The 17,150-nt window shown below is 43.5% G+C and overlaps 1 pseudogene across 1 annotated transcript in view; it reads left to right on the top strand.

Moving 5' to 3' along the window:
* Positions 1-17,150, top strand: part of LOC311133326 (tetratricopeptide repeat protein 27-like) — a 169,084-nt pseudogene that overhangs the window by 51,100 nt on the left and 100,834 nt on the right. The window contains exons 7-8 of the transcript XR_014615196.1: positions 2,541-2,652; positions 15,380-15,446. The product of XR_014615196.1 is annotated as a tetratricopeptide repeat protein 27-like (transcript). The remainder of the gene's footprint in view (positions 1-2,540; positions 2,653-15,379; positions 15,447-17,150) is intronic.

Raw genomic sequence — 17,150 nt, 5'->3', positions numbered from 1 at the left:
CCAGAGGCAGTTTGGAACTCGGTAGTGAATGTTGCAACTGAGGACAGACGACTTTTCTGCGCTTCAGCACTCGGCGGTCCTGTTCTCTGAGCTTGTGTGGCCTACCACTTCACAGCTGACCGTTGTTGCTCCTATGACCGTTGTTGCTCCTAGACGTTTCCACTTCACAATAACAGCACTTCCAGTTGACGGGCAGCTCTAGCAGGGCAGAAATTTGACGAACTGACTTGTTGGAAAGGTGGCATCCTATGACGGTGCCACGTTGAAAGTCACTGAGTTCTTCAGTAAGGCCATTCTACTGCCAATGTTTGTCTATGGAGATTGCATGGCTGTGTGCTCGATTTTAGCTCTACGGACAATTCTTTCGACCTCATGGCTTGGTTTCTGCTCTGACATGCACTGTCAACTGTGGGACCTTGTATAGACCGGTGTTCCAAATCATGTCCAATCAATTGAATTTACCACAGTTTGACTCCAATCAAGTTGTAGCAACATCTCAAGGATGAGCAATGGAAACAGGATGCATGTGAGCTCAATTTCGAGTCTCATAGCAAAGGGTCTGAATACTTATGTAGATAAGGTGTTTCTGTTTTTAATTTTTTATACTTTTGCAAACATTCTAAAAACCTTTTTTCGCTTTGTCATTGTGGGGTATTATGTATAGATTGACATTTTTGTGTGATTAAAAAAACAGAAACATTTTAGAATAAGGCTGTAACATATCAAAATGTGGAAAAAGTTAAGGGGTCTGAATACTTTCAGAATGCGCTCTATAGTGTATGTGAAATGTAAGAACCAATGACTGTGGGAGAGGGATTTGCATGGTACAAATACTCTGGGGACTGTATTTAAGAAATACAATTTCTGTACCCACCCAATATTACTGCAATAGCTTGCGCTAAGCGTGGACACAACCTTCTCTGATCAATTGCCAAGTCTACGTTGGAATATGCAGACAAAGCACTGTGTCAGAGGGAACTAAGATAAATTCTTCAATAAAAGGAGGTTCCTGAATTGGTCCATACATTTTCTTATTGTCCTATAGAACACGGGTTCCCAAACTTTTTCAGTCAGGACTCCCTTCCAGCATTGGGGGAACATCCTGCGCGCACCATGTCTATTTCTATGGGTACAAGCACTATTCATGACACAAACTGTTCAAACCCCTCTTGTTGGCGGAGAGAAAATGTTGCAGGTTCTATAGCTCATTTCCTGCAATTCTACACATTTTGTCTGCAGTTTTAAAGCTAATTTCCTTGCAATGTTATACATTTTTCCACGTCTAATGTGTATTTATGTGCCCCCCCACACACACACAGTTTGGGAACCACTGCTATAGAACATTGTGTGTCATGCACCATTGAGGAGGGTTTCTGTCAGAGCAATGCACTTGATGTGAAAATACAATATGAGATTAAACTCCAGATTTGCGGTTCTTTTATCAGCTGGTGAGGGAAAGTAGACGGACGTAACGCGATTAGGAGAACATCACAGAGAACGAGGGAATGGTAGAATTACAATAGGGAAAGCAAATATAACAACACTTCGGCTTTTATCATTAAAGTGTCTAACTGACACCTGGGGTGGGCGCAGGTGAATGCACAACAAAACCACCACTGAGCCAGGCAGCCATTCTGTAGAAGGCTCTCCTTGGTGGTGGGTGGGTTAACCTTTGCTCTCCTAAGTATGTGTCTGTGTGTGTAACCATGCATATGTCTTCTGACCCGGCCACCTGACGCGCATGTGCAGCTTGTGACACAGGTCAGGACATCTGGCACCTTGTGTGTTTTAGCCGTTAGCTACCACCTTTAGAGGGCCACAGAAAATAGACCATCAGTTACTTTGGACTTCCAAACCCTTCAAGATGGTGGCATTTCTGCTGGGTGTTCCTGGCAGTCAAATGCTGGGTTTATACTGGCCAAGGAATTTGGGTGGAAAGCAGCGTTTTGGCCATTTTCAGTAATATTTTGTGTGTGTGTGCACTAGACTTGTTTACAAGTCAGAAAATTGGCCAAAACACAGATCCCCTTTGTTTACTGTGATGTCAGTTCACAGTAATCATGAGCTATGAAAAAAATGTATAGGGTTGGGTGGGTGTATGTGTACAAATGTTATGCATGGCAGCAGATTCTTGAAGCAAGAATATTATTTTCACCTAAAACATTTATCCTGGAACCAAATCTAAATGGGCCAGCCACATTCCAAGTGCATCAGAGGGAAAAATAAGAGGAAAGTAGACGAGATGCAGAAAGAAGAATGGATAAAGAGGGAGTCAGAGAAGGGAAGTGTAAGAGGAGTGGTTTTTGACTGGATGAAGCAAGCATCCCTCCCCTTTGTCCTAGAATATTCATTGCAAAAAAACGTTGACTACCATCAGTTTTAGTCACTGAAGGTGGTGAACCACTTAAAATAACTTCCTGACATTTCTAGGGTTGCCTTCCTGCGGTCATTATAAGCAATGATTTAAAGGAAGTGCTAGTAACCCGTTGCTGAGCTAAAACAGTGTGATCAGTGTGTCTGTTGTGTGTTTGGCCCCACAGGACCATGACCTCGTGATGACACTGTGTTGAACCAGATCAACCTGGCTGAGCCTGGACAGTACCCGATGCCGGACCTCAGCGCTGAGGAGCAGGCCGTCATCCTGGGAAGCTGGTAAGACAACACCGCCATTGCGTCCAATATGAACTAGTTAAGTCTGTCACCTAACCGATCTACACGTACAGGGTTAGACTAGTACTCAAAGAAATAAGTAACACAATCGTTGTAAAAATCATAGAACTATGATTTGTATCTATGAATATTACTCTTCTAGTCGATCTAGAGTAATAGTATGTTTATTTTTATTTTGCATTGTCAAGTGGTCGATAGTGTGTGTTATGAGTTAATAACAAAGACTATGCTATGCTAACTATAATACAATGCGCCACCCACGCAGTGGGTGTTGATAGTATGCCTTGCGTGCCTGTACACCGTTGTATTGCTAACTGAAGTGTCTGGTTATTAAAAGTAGTTAAACCCTAGGCCCTGGTTTGTCATTCATCAAGGACACATGACATCACCCTGTAAATGCATCATACTCCAGCCAGCTCAATGAATATACCCCCAATGGTCAAAATAGTCTATCAAGACTGTTCCATTGGGAGACTAGATATAAAGGGCTAGGAGGCCATTGTGTGTGGAATACAGTTCACCTTATTGACACTGACGAGAACAAATTGATGAACATACCTATTACCTACTTAACCTATAGCAATCAAGATGACAGGGGCAAAAATAATTTTGTTGAATGCAGTTCTTACTCATTACATACAATTTACACAATTCTTCAACAGTGATAAATCAGCAACCCCGTCATCCTCCTATGACCCATTGATATAGTGGAATATACAGTACATTATTCAGACCCCTTGACTTTTTCCACATTTTGTTAAGTTACAGCCTTATTCTAAAATTGATTAAATATTTGTTTTTCTACATCAAGCTACACACAATACTCCATAATGACAAAACGAAAACAGGTGTTTAGAAATTTCTGCAAATGTATAATAATAATAATAATAATAAAAAACTGAAATAACTTATTTACGTAAGTATTCAGACCTTTACTATTAGACTCTAAATTGAGCTCAGGTGCATCCTGTTTCTGTTGATCATCCTTGATTTTTCTACAACTTGATTGGAGTCCATCTGTGGTAAATAAAATTGATTGGACATGATTTGGAAAGGCACACACCTGTCTATATAAGGTCCCACAGTTGACAGTGCATGTCAGAGCAAAAACCAAGCCGTGAGGTCGAAGGAATTGTCCGTAGAGCTCCGAGACAGGATTGTGTCGAGGCACAGATCTGAGGAAGGGTACCAAAACATTTCTACAGCATTGACGGTCCCCAAGAACACAGTGGCCTCCATCATTCTTAAATGGAAGAAGTTTGGAACCACCAAGACTCTTCCTAGAGCTGGCCGCCCGGCCAAACTGAGCAATCGGGGGAGAAAGGCCTTGGTCAGGGAGGTGAACAAGAACCCGATGGTCACTGTGATAGAGCTCCAGAGTTCCTCTGTGGAGATGGGAGAACCTTCCAGAAGGACAACCATCTCTGCAGCACTCCACCAATCAGGCCTTTATGGTAGTGTGGCCAGACAGAAGCCACTCCTTAGTAAAAGGCACATGACTGCCCGCTTGGAATTTGCCAAAAGGCATCTAAAGGACTCAGACCATGAGAAACAAGATTCTCTGGTCTGATGAAACCAAGATTGAACTCTTTGGCCTGAATGCCAAGCGTCACGTCTGGAGGAAACCTGGCACCATCCCTACAGTGAAGCATGGTGGTGGCAGCATCATGCTATGGGGACTCGGAGACTAGTCAGGATTGAGGGAAAGATGAACGGACCAAAGTACAGAGTGATCCTCGATGGAAACCTGCTCTGGAGCGCTCAGGACCTCAGACTGGCGCGAATGTTCACCTTCCAACAGGACAATGTCCCTAAGGACACAACCAAGACAACGCAGGAGTGGCTTTGGGACAAGTTTCTGAATGTCCTTGATTGGCCCAGCCAGAGCCCGGACTTGAACCTGATCGAACATCTCTGGAGAGACCTGAAAATAGCTGTGCAGTGACGCTCCCCATCCAACCTGACAGAGCTTGAGAGGATCTGCAGAGAAGAATGGGAGAAACTCCCCAAATACAGGTGTGCCAAGTTTGTAGCGTCATACCCAAGACTCAAGGCTGTAATCGCTGCTAAAGGTGCTACAACAAAGTACTGAGTAAAGGGTCTGAATACTTATGTTAATGGGGCAGCAGGGAGCTTAGTGGTTAAGAGCGTTGTGCCAGTAACTGAAAGGTCGCTGGTTCTAATCCCCGAGCCGACTAGGTGAAAAACTGTCGATGTGCCCTTGATCAATTGCTCCTGTAAGTCGCTCTGGATAAGTGTCTGCTAAATGACCAATTTATTTATTTATTAATGTGATATTTCCGTTTTTTTTATTTTTTTTTATACATTTGCAAAAATGTGTAAAACCAGTTTTTGCTTTGTCATTGTGGGGCATTGTGTGTAGATTGATGAGATAAAAAACAATGTAATCCATTTTAGAATATGACTGTAACGTAACAAAGTGGAAAAAGTCAATGGGTCTGAATACTTTCCGAATGCGCTGTATTCATACCCCTTGACTTATTCCACATTTTGTGTTACAGCCTGTATTCAAAGGATAAAAAATATATATAATCTCACCCATCTACACACAATACCGCATAATGACAAAGTAAAAACATTTTTAGAAATGTTTGCAAGTTGATTGAAAATAAAATACAGAAATATATACATATATATATATACATATATAAAGTGAACATTTAAACAACACATCCTAGATCTGAATGAATGAAATAATCTTATTAAATACTTTTTTCTTTACATAGTTGAATGTGCTGACAACAAAATCACACAAAAATTATCAATGGAAATCAAATTTATCAACCCATGGAGGTCTGGATTTGGAGTCACCCTCAAAATTAAAGTGGAAAACCACACTACAGGCTGATCCAACTTTGATGTAATGTCCTTAAAACAAGTCAAAATGAGGCTCAGTAGTGTGTGTGGCCTCCATGTGCCTGTATGACCTCCCTACAACGCCTGGGCATGCTCCTGATGAGGTGGCGGATGGTCTCCTGAGGGATCTCCTCCCAGACCTGGACTAAAGCATCCGCCAACTCCTGGACAGTCTGTGGTGCAACGAGGTGTTGGTGGATGGAGCGAGACATGATGTCCCAGATGTGCTCAATTGGATTCAGGTCTGGGGAACGGGCGGGCCAGTCCATAGCATCAATGCCTTCCTCTTGCAGGAACTGCTGACACACTCCAGCCACATGAGGTCTAGCATTGTCTTGCATTAGGAGGAACCCAGGGCCAACCGCACCAGCATATGGTCTCACAAGGGGTCTGAGGATCTCATCTCGGTACCTAATGGCAGTCAGGCTACCTCTGGCGAGCACATGGAGGGCTGTGCGGCCCCCCAAAGAAATGCCACCCCACACCATGACTGTCCCACCGCCAAACCGGTCATGCTGGAGGATGTTGCAGGCAGCAGAACGTTCTCCACGGCGTCTCCAGACTCTGTCACGTCTGTCACATGTGCTCAGTGTGAACCTGCTTTCATCTGTGAAGAGCACAGGGCGCCAGTGGCGAATTTGCCAATCTTGGTGTTCTCTGGCAAATGCCAAACATCCTGCACAGTGTTGGGCTGTAAGCACAACCCCCACCTGTGGAGGTCGGGCCCTCATACCACCCTCATGGAGTCTGTTTCTGACCGTTTGAGCAGACACATGCACATTTGTGGCCTGCTGGAGGTCATTTTGCAGGGCTCTGGCAGTGCTCCTCCTGATCTTCCTTGCACAAAGGCGGAGGTAGCAGTCCTGCTGCTGGGTTGTTGCCCTCCTACGGCCTCCTCCACGTCTCCTGATGTACTGGCCTGTCTCCTGGTAGCGCCTCCATGCTCTGGACACTACGCTGACAGACACAGCAAACCTTCTTGCCACAGCTCGCATTGATGTGCCATCCTGGATGAGCTGCACTACCTGAGCCACTTGTGTGGGTTGTAGACTCCGTCTCATGCTACCACTAGAGTGAAAGCACCGCCAGCATTCAAAAGTGACCAAAACATCAGCCAGGAAGCATAGGAACTGAGAAGTGGTCTGTGGTCACCACCTGCAGAACCACTTCTTTATTGGGGGTGTCTTGCTAATTGCCTATAATTTCCACCTGTTGTCTATTCCATTTGCACAACAGCATGTGAAATTTATTGTCGATCAGTGTTGCTTCCTAAGTGGACAGTTTGATTTCACAGAAGTGTGATTGACTTGGAGTTACATTGTGTTGTTTAAGTGTTCCCTTAATTTTTTTGAGCAGTGGACTTTACGTAAGTATTCACACCCGAGTCATTACTTTGTAGAAGCACCTTTGGCAGCAATTATAACTGTGAGTCTTTCTGGGTAAGTCTCCAAGAGCTTTCCACACCTGGATTGTGCAGCATTAGCCCATAATACTTTTCAAAATTCTTAACCCTCTGTCAAATTTGTTGTTGATCATTGCTAGACAACCATTTTCAGGTCTTGCCATAGATTTAAGTAGATTTAAGTCAAACTCTAACTCGGCCACTCAGGAACATTCACCTTTTTCTTGGTAAGCAACTCCAGTGTAGATTTGGCCTTTTGTTTTAGGTTATTGTCCTGCTGAAAGGTGAATTAATCTCCCAGTGTCTGGTGGAAAGCAGACTAAACCAAGTTTTCCTCTAGAATTTTGCCTGTGCTTAGCTACACCCCGTTTCTTTTTTATCCTGAAAAACTCCCCAGTCCTTAACAATTACAAGCATACCCATAACATGATGCTGTCACCACAATACTTGAAAATATGGAGAGTGGTACTCCGTAATGTGTTATATTAGATATGCCCCAAACATAACACTTTTCAGTATTCAGAACAAAAAGTGAATCGCTTTGCCACATTTTTTATAGCATTACTTTAGTGCCTTGTTGCAAACAGGATGATTTTGTCTGTACAGCATCCCTTCTTTTCACTCTGTCAATTAGATTAGTATTGTGGAGCAACTACAATGTTGTTGATCCGTCCTCAGTTTTCTCCTATCACGGCCAATAAACTCTGTAACTGTTTTAAAGTCACCATTGGCATCATGGTGAAATCACTGAGCGGTTTACTTCCTGTCCGGCAACTGAGTTAGGAAGGACGCATGTTTCTTTGTAGTAACTGGGTGTATTGATACACCATCCAAAGTGTAATTAATAACTTCACCATGCTCAAAGGGATATTCCTTGTCTGCTTTTTTATTTTGCGAGGCATTGGAAAACCTCCTGGTCTTTGTGTTTGAAATTCCCTGCTCAACAGTGGGACCTTACATATTATTGTGTGTGTGGGGTACAGAGATGAGGTGGTTATTCAAAAATCATGTTAAACACTATTATTGCACACAGTGAGTCCATACATCTTAATATGTGACTTGTTAAGCAAATTTTTGCTCCTGAACTTGCCGTAACAAAGGGGTTGAATACTTATTGACTCAAGACATTTCAGCTTTTCATTTTTTATTAATTTGTAAACATTTCTAAAAACATAATTCCACTTTGACATTATGGGGTATTGTGTAGGCCAGTCACAAAAAAAGTTTAATTTAATCCATTTTAAATTCAGGCTGTAACACAACAAAATGTGGAAAAAGTCAAGGGGTGTGAATACTTTCTGAAGGCAATGTATGTAAGGTTAGTCAAGGAGAAAGGTTAGGTAGCCCAGGTTCTATTTCAAATACTTGTTTTGATGTCTCACTACGGGATACGACAGGGCATGCCCATAGGCTCGACGTAACCAATCGAATGGTGTCTGTTGGAGACAGAAAGGTTGAGTGGCGAATTAGGTGATCCCCTCTATAAAGGGAGCCACTCGTCCGCCAAACTGCTGGTCATTCTCGCCTCTCTTCCTTGCGGAAGTGACTGCGTTCACTAAAGCTCTCCTCAGCACGACTAGATTTCTGGCTTCGTAATGATCCGTTAACACTACCGAACTTAGGACTTCAGTTCTTGTCGATTTGTGTTGAGTACCGACCGAAAGGTTTTGCTCTGAGTGTAATTTATTTTCTACTTGTCAGTCTCTGTTTAGCTATCACCACATGGCTAGCTATCGAGATTTGCACTTTGTTGGCATTGACATCCAGGGCATGGAGGAATTGGGATTCGGCAAGCCTCTGGTGGTCGAGCCTTCACTGGCTAGTCACCTCAAACCCAGTGCCTCGTCAATGACCGGCACTGCTCTCCCTAGGAAAGCGGAGCGTTTACCGCCTCCATATTCCAAAAGGTCTACATTGCTGCGGCACGTTCTGTATGGGCGTTGAACGTAACATCCCTACTGCTGGCGTACCAGGCCGATTTGCTCGAGATGAGCACTCTCTTAGTCAAAGGCACAGCCAACCAAGACCAATGGGACGAGATCTGCGTCGTTGCGGATTGCAACCTCCGAGCCTCTAGGGGCGCAATCCAGGGTGGTTTCAACTGCGAGGGGCGATTCAGCTTGCTTACTAGAGCAGGAAATCTCCTCTCTATTAAGCAATGGGGGATCAGAGCCATCAATACTTCTACTCCCGGTAGTTCCTGGTTCCCAAAGGGGGGGGCGCATACGCCCCATTCTGGACCTATTGACCCTCAACAGCTTTCTGAGAAAGTACACGTTCCGTATGCTTACGCTCAACGTGCTGTGTCGCTCTGTTCGTCGAGGCGACTGGTTCACTTCAGTCGACCTGCAGGATGCTTATTTTCACCTAAGTGGTCCTGCCAGCACACAGGAGCTCCCTGTTTCTTCAACAAGTGTGTAGAGGCAGCTCTAGCACCCCTGAGAACCAAGGGGCTAAGCGTCTCAGCCCACATAGATGATTACCTGCTTAGCAAGTGGTATGAGACAGCTTTCCTTGTACCCACCTCACCAAGTTAGGGTTCAAGATAAATCAGAAAAAGAGCTGTTTGGTACGCACAGAGAATACCTAGGCGTCAAGCTGCATTCTCTCTCTTATCGGGCTACACTATGGGACAGCCGTCATTCTGACAGTGCCGGTCATGCTCAGAGTGTGTCTGAGTGCTGGGGTTGATGGCATCTACCATCTTAGTAATACCACTGGGACTGCTGAGAATTAGAGGTTTTCAGCATTGGGTGGCTGCCTTGCGCTTGTGTCAACAACGACACCGCAATCAACAGATAGTGGTGACCCAGGACTGTCTTTCTGCTCTCCGTCACGAGAGGAGCCCCTCGATCTTCTTCTCTGGCATTCCCAACAAGTGACATTAATAGGGGATCATAGCTTTCACCTGGTCAGTCTATGTCATGGAAAGAGGAGGTGTTCTTTAATGTTTGTATACTCAGTGTATAGGCTTGGACAATAACACAGTTGGGAAACATCTTCTGTTGTGTCGTTTCATGAAGGGTGAGCGTCATTTACACCCAGTCTCCAAGCCTTTAGCCCCATCTTCGGACCTGTATTGTGCTTGAGGCGATTTCTCAGGAATCTTTTGAGATGCTGGAAAGCGTGGAGTTGAAATCTCTCCAAGACTGCTTTGCTGATTGCCCTTACATCTGCAAAGCGAGCAAGTGAGTGAGTTGCACGCCCTCAGTCCATCATTCGTGCCTACAGTTTTCCCCAGGATTTTCCAAGGTAATGCTGTTATTCAACCCCGCCTTAATGCATAAGGTCAGCGGCAATTGCAATTGTCTCGCCTCCAACCGCCGCTCTTCAACTCTACGGAAGAAGGGCATCTCCACCGTTGACATGTTGCACATCTACTTGCATAGAATGAGAGCATGGCACAAGCGTGACCAACTGTCTCTCGTAAATGGTTATATCCATTGGATAGTGGAGGTTATTACAGTGGGGAAAAATAGTATTTAGTCAGCCACCAATTGTGCAAGTTCTCCCACTTAAAAAGATGAGAGGCCTGTAATTTTCATCATAGGTACACGTCAACTATGACAGACAAAATGAGAAAAAAAATTCCAGAAAATCACATTGTAGGATTTTTTATGAATTTATTTGCAAATTATGGTGGAAAATAAGTATTTGGTCAATAACAAAAGTTTCTCAATACTTTGTTATATACCCTTTGTTGGCAATGACACAGGTCAAACGTTTTCTGTAAGTCTTCACAAGGTTTTCACACACTGTTGCTGGTATTTTGGCCCATTCCTCCATGCAGATCTCCTCTAGAGCAGTGATGTTTTGGGGCTGTCGCTGGGCAACACGGACTTTCTACTCCCTCCAAAGATTTTCTATGGGGTTGAGATCTGGAGACTGGCTAGGCCACTCCAGGACCTTGAAATGCTTCTTATGAAGCCACTCCTTCGTTGCCCGGGCGGTGTGTTTGGGATCATTGTCATGCTGAAAGACCCAGCCACGTTTCATCTTCAATGCCCTTGCTGATGGAAGGAGGTTTTCACTCAAAATCTCACGATACATGGCCCCATTCATTCTTTCCTTTACACGGATCAGTCGTCCTGGTCCCTTTGCAGAAAAACAGCCCCAAAGCATGATGTTTCCACCCCCATGCTTGACAGTAGGTATGGTGTTCTTTGGATGCAACTCAGCATTCTTTGTCCTCCAAACATGACGAGTTGAGTTTTTACCAAAAAGTTATATTTTGGTTTCATCTGACCATATGACATTCTCCCAATCCTCTTCTGGATCATCCAAATGCACTCTAGCAAACTTCAGACGGGCCTGGACATGTACTGGCTTAAGCAGGGGGACACGTCTGGCACTGCAGGATTTGAGTCCCTGGCGGCGTAGTGTGTTACTGATCAGGCTTTGTTACTTTGGTCCCAGCTCTCTGCAGGTCATTCACTAGGTCCCCCCGTGTGGTTCTGGGATTTTTGCTCACCGTTCTTGTGATCATTTTGACCCCACGGGGTGAGATCTTGCGTGGAGCCCCAGATCGAGGGAGATTATCAGTGGTCTTGTATGTCTTCCATTTCCTAATAATTGCTCCCACAGTTGATTTCTTCAAACCAAGCTGCTTACCTATTGCAGATTCAGTCTTCCCAGCCTGGTGCAGGTCTACAATTTTGTTTCTGGTGTCCTTTGACAGCTCTTTGGTCTTGGCCATAGTGGAGTTTGGAGTGTGACTGTTTGAGGTTGTGGACAGGTGTCTTTTATACTGATAACAAGTTCAAACAGGTGCCATTAATACAGGTAACGAGTGGAGGACAGAGGAGCCTCTTAAAGAAGAAGTTACAGGTCTGTGAGAGCCAGAAATCTTGCTTGTTTGTAGGTGACCAAATACTTATTTTCCACCATAATTTGCAAATAAATTCATTAAAAATCCTACAATGTGATTTTCTTGATTTTTTTCTTCTCAATTTGTCTGTCATAGTTGACGTGTACCTATGATGAAAATTACAGGCCTCTCTCATCTTTTTAAGTGGGAGAACTTGCACAATTGGTGGCTGACAAAATACTTTTTTCCCCACTGTATATTAACTTTAATAATAGCAAGGGTTTACAGCCCCCGGCAGGCCTGAGGGCTCATTCCACCAGAGGTTTGCCTACCTCTTGGGCACTGTTCAAAGGCATCTCTTTACAAGAGGTTTGCGAGGCGGCATGTTGAGCCACCCCTCATACTTTTGAGGTTTTACCGACTGGACGTCACTGCACCTTCATTGGCGCATACTGTCCTCAGTGTGGGAGCCTCTGAGGGGTGATGCTGTTGGAAGTACCCTGGCTTCGGAGAGCATGTCTGCGTTACGGCAGTTGGCCATATCCCATAGTGAGACATCTAAACAAGTATTCCAAATGGAACTCATGTTTACTTACGTAACCTGCTGCAGTTTGTCCCCTCATCTCCCTCCCTGCAAAGCGCTAGGCCCTAGAGGAGACTCATTGCACATTGGAGCTCATTGACCCTATGGTGCCGAGCAGGGTTTACAGTAGCCGGTAATTGCCTGCTTTTGGCCCCTCAAAAATAAAAAGTATGCTTTTATAAGCCCAGTCGTTGCACAACAATTCTAAATGCAATCACCCTCTGAATGGCACACATACACAATCCATGTCTCAATTGTCTCAAGGCTTAAAAATACTTCTTTAACCTGTCTCTTCCCCTTCTTCTTCACCGATTTTGAAGTGACATCAATAAGGGATCATAGCTTTAACCTGGTCAATCTGTCATGTTCCTAATGTTTTGTGCACTCGGTGTATATGCTTAAATGTCCATTGCAGTCAAAAATGTTTTTTAAATATATTTACACACTATGAAGTTGGAATAATACTGTGAAATTGTGAAAATTATGATAATGCCCTTTTAGTGTAAGAGCTGTTTGAAAAGACAGCTTGAAATCTCAGCATGTTTTGGTTGGATGGAGCTTTGGCCTTTCCACCATGGGATAAATTATTCTGAACATAAATATAAACTAAACATGTAATGTGTTGGTCCCATGTTTTATGAGCTGAAATAAAAGATCCCAGAAATGTTCCATATGCACAAAAGGTATTTATCTAAAATTTGTTCACAAATTTGTTTACATCACTGTTAGTGAGCATTTCTCCTTTACAAGATAATCCAACTACCTGACAGGTGTGGCATATCAAGAAGCTGATTAAACAGCATGATCATTACACAGGTGCATCTTGTGCTGGGGACAATGACAGGCCACTCTAAAACGTGCAGTTTTGTCACACAACACAATGCCACAGATGTCTCAGGTTTTGAGGGAGCATGCAATTGGCATGCTGACTGCAGGAATGTCCACCAGAGCTGTTGCCAAATAATTTAATGTTCATTTCTCTACCATAAGCTTCCTTCAACGTTGTTTTACAGAATTTGGCAGGACGTCCAACCATTTCCCTTTCTGGGGAAAAACCCATTCTGATTGGCTGGGCCTGGCTCCCCAGTGGGTGGGCCTATGCCCACCCATGGCTGCGCCCCTGCCCAGTGATGTGAAATCCATAGACTAGGTCCTAATGAATTTATTTCAAATGACTGATTTCCTTATATGAACTGTAACTCAGTAAATTCGTTGAAATTGTTGCATGTTGCGTTTTATATTTTTGTTCAGTATAGTTAATAGACCAATAAGAAAGAGTTCCAAACCTCTCTGCCAATAACAGCTCGTTCTGAGTTTCCCCCTCCGCACTCAGACCACTCCCAGACAAGTCCTAGCAAAATTATTGCTTGAGAAAGAAGTTTATTTTGGACCATTTTAATTGAAAACAATCATCACAGTAAGGTACTTAATCTTTACCCCGATATTATTTGATATTGAGATAAAATTGTCTGTATTGGACCCTCACCCAATACTTCTAACGTTTTAGAGATGGCTGGTTTTGATGCCATACCTCTGACTTGAGAGGTTGCAAAAGAAACAGATCATTTCTATTGCACCAAGTCAAATGGCACAGATTCAATAGTATAAATGTGTGCATTCTTCACACGCTCACATACTTGATCCCACACACTGCGTAGAGTATTGGGAGTCCACCTCCAGCCCTGTGCTCCCCTTCGCATCCCCAGGCATAGTGTATCAGTGAGTTCACGCCGCTCCACTGAGCTTTGGGAATGTGTCCCAGTCTGGAATATCCCTTCCCTGGACTTGGGCTCCTGCCATTCCTGGGGACCTGGAAACTCCTAGTAACACCCCTAAAACCAGCAACACCCCCGCCAGCTAAATAAAAAATTAACTATCTTGCAACACAGTGCAGTCTATGGCTCAGTTGGTAGAGCATGGCACCTGCAACGCCAGGATCGTGGGTTCCCGCTAGGGCCACCCACATGAAAATGTATGCATGCATGACTGTATGTCATTTTGGATAAAGGCGTGACATACAGTAAATTATTGTTATATTTGATGTCAATGGCACTGGCTGGTATTGGTTTCCTTACATATGAGATGAACCTGAAGGACTGGACCAGCCTGTCCTAAGCCCACTGTTTCCATCCTCCTCCTACGGCCTACCCATTATGGACCTGTGGACTACAAGCCTGATGCCAGAAAACAATTACAGACTGGAATTCTGTCAGCAAATTCTCGTTTGTAGAGCTCCTGGCCAGATATTCCCTATTTGCAATTATTCAGTGACTGTTCTAGAAGGTTCTAATAATAATTAGCATTAAGGGTCTCTGTCCTTCTTAACTGGGGAGTAAGTTGACCTTTTTTAATAAACAACAAACTATTCTCATATAACTTGGCTCAGCTCCATTAAATTAGGAAATTCTGTAATGTTATGTGTAATCAAAAGTTCACAATCAACCATAAATACTAAATACGTGAAATTGCTTGTTTTTGGTTAGATCGTGTGATGTGGCAGAGGAAACCATAACAGCCGTTGAAAAGGAATAAAATATGTAAATATGTTTTGCTGGTTTGGTGTGGTACATGATTTATTGTATTTAAAATTCCTCTATAATGTGACCATATTCATTTAGGACCTCTGAAGGGTTCCAAGAGAACCCTGCGAACTCTGTGGCTTTCCCACAGGTCACCTCCTACACTCTCTCACACAAACACACACAGAGAGAGAGAGCAACATTTCACACTGTTTTCATCACGACACAACCAAAAATGACAAGAGAAACAATTTATTCTGAAATCAATCGCCCCTCAGATGGTGCAGTGTTGTAGATGAATGGTCTCAGGAAAGCCCTTTCTATCATAACAGGCTATTCTGTCTAATGGCCAATGCACTGATGGGTCATCAGCGATAGAAGGTTGGCACTTGACCGTTAATAAATCAATACGGAGGGGAAAAGATCCAGTCTCAACATCTTGATAAAACACTGCAATCAATCGGAGGAGAGCAGAGACAAGCTCCATGTTGATTACAGTGTGTCGTGTCTCTGTCTTGCAGCACTGATTTCCAGAAGAACAACCCCATCCATAAGCTGACTGAAGAAGAGCTCCTGGCCTTCACCTCTGTAAGTCCTGTCTCACCATGTTTAGTTTTAGCACTTCCTCTGTAAAATGTCTCGCATGTCCTCTATTAAGAAACTTTGCTCCCCCTCTCTTCTAAAGGGGACATTTTGCTTTGAGCGATCCATCACTAACCACAGCAACCGTTTCATATTAAGTCCCTTGTGTATTTGGTTACGAGTAAGGGGGGGGTTGTGGGAGTCGCAGAATTATCGGAATCTAAGATATGTTGGCAGCTGATGAGAGAAGAAGCAGCCTCATCTCTGTCACCCTCCTTTTATTTTTCCCTCCCTCCCTAATGCGGGGGTCATGTCCCCTCATCTCACCAGGAGGGAAGTATCATTTCCGCTCCACTCAGCCCTCCCCCACAGCGGGCGCCAGCCTCTCCGCTCCTGCTCAGTGCTCTACACACTCCCTGACATCTCCAGCATTCTTTGTATGCTGTTTGTGTTATTACAGACCAATGCCAAACAATCCTACTGCTTCACTCAACATCTAAACCTTTAATGCATTGCACTAGCTTCTTGTTCACGACCTATGCCCTTACGTCTACTCTAAGCTTCCCCTTTTGCTCCCCCAGCCTTGTCCTCTCCCCCAGATCAGTGTCTGAGAGGTGTGTACTGCTTTGGCTCTCTGCTCTCGTCTGTGTTTCACTGCAGGAGTTGTAAAGGAGAGGAACACAAGTGCCGTGCTTTGGCTGCTTTTGTTGTCAAAGCAAGTTAATATTTCCCCTTTTTTGTCCACTGACAAGGCAAATCACAGAGGTGTGTGTCTGAGTGTTTTTCTGTTTGGAATAAAGAAACAGTCACAACACAACTGATTGGCTCAAACGCATTAAGAAGGAAAGAAATTCCACAAATTAACTTTTAACAAGGCACACCTGTTAATTTAAATGCATTCCAGGTGACTACCTCATGAAGCTGGTTGAGAGAATGCCAAGAGTGTGCAAAGCTGTCATCAAGACAAAGGCTGACTACTTTGAAGAATCTCAAATGTAAAATATATTTTGATTTGTTTAACACTTTTTGGTTACTACATGATTCCATATATGTTATTTCATAGTTCTGATGTATTCACTATTATTCTACAATGTAGAAAATAGTAAAAAATTAAGAAAAACCCTTGAATGAGTAGGTTTGTCCAAACTTTTGACTGGTAGTGTGTGTGTGTGTCTATATCAAACATTGCATTCGGAAAGTATTCAGACCCCTTGACTTTTTCCACCTTTTGTTACGTTACAGCCTTAATCTAAAATGGATTAAATAAATAAAAAATTATCATCAATATACACACAATACCCCATAGTGATAAAGTGAAAACAGGTTTTTAGAAATGTTTGCAAATGTAAAAAAATAAATAAAAGATACCTTATTTACATAGATATTCAGACCCTTCGCTATGAGGCTCGAAATTGAGCTCAGGTGCATCCTGTTTCCATTGATCATCTTTGAGATGTTTCTACAACTTGATTGAAGTCCACCTGTGGTAAATTAAATTGATTGGACATTATTGGGAAAGGCACACACATTTACATTTACATTTTAGTCATTTAGCAGACGCTCTTATCCAGAGCGACTTACAGTTAGTGAATGCACACACCTGTCTATATAAGGTCCCACAGTTGACAGTGCATGGCAGAGCAAAAACCAAGCCATGAGGTCGAAGGAATTGTCCGTAGAGCTCCGAGACAGGATTGTGTCGAGGCACAG

The sequence above is a fragment of the Coregonus lavaretus genome (genome assembly GCF_964263955.1).
Source record: "Coregonus lavaretus genome assembly, chromosome: 1".
Lineage (NCBI taxonomy): Eukaryota > Metazoa > Chordata > Actinopteri > Salmoniformes > Salmonidae > Coregonus > Coregonus lavaretus.
This window is presented reverse-complemented; position numbering and strand designations above follow the sequence as displayed.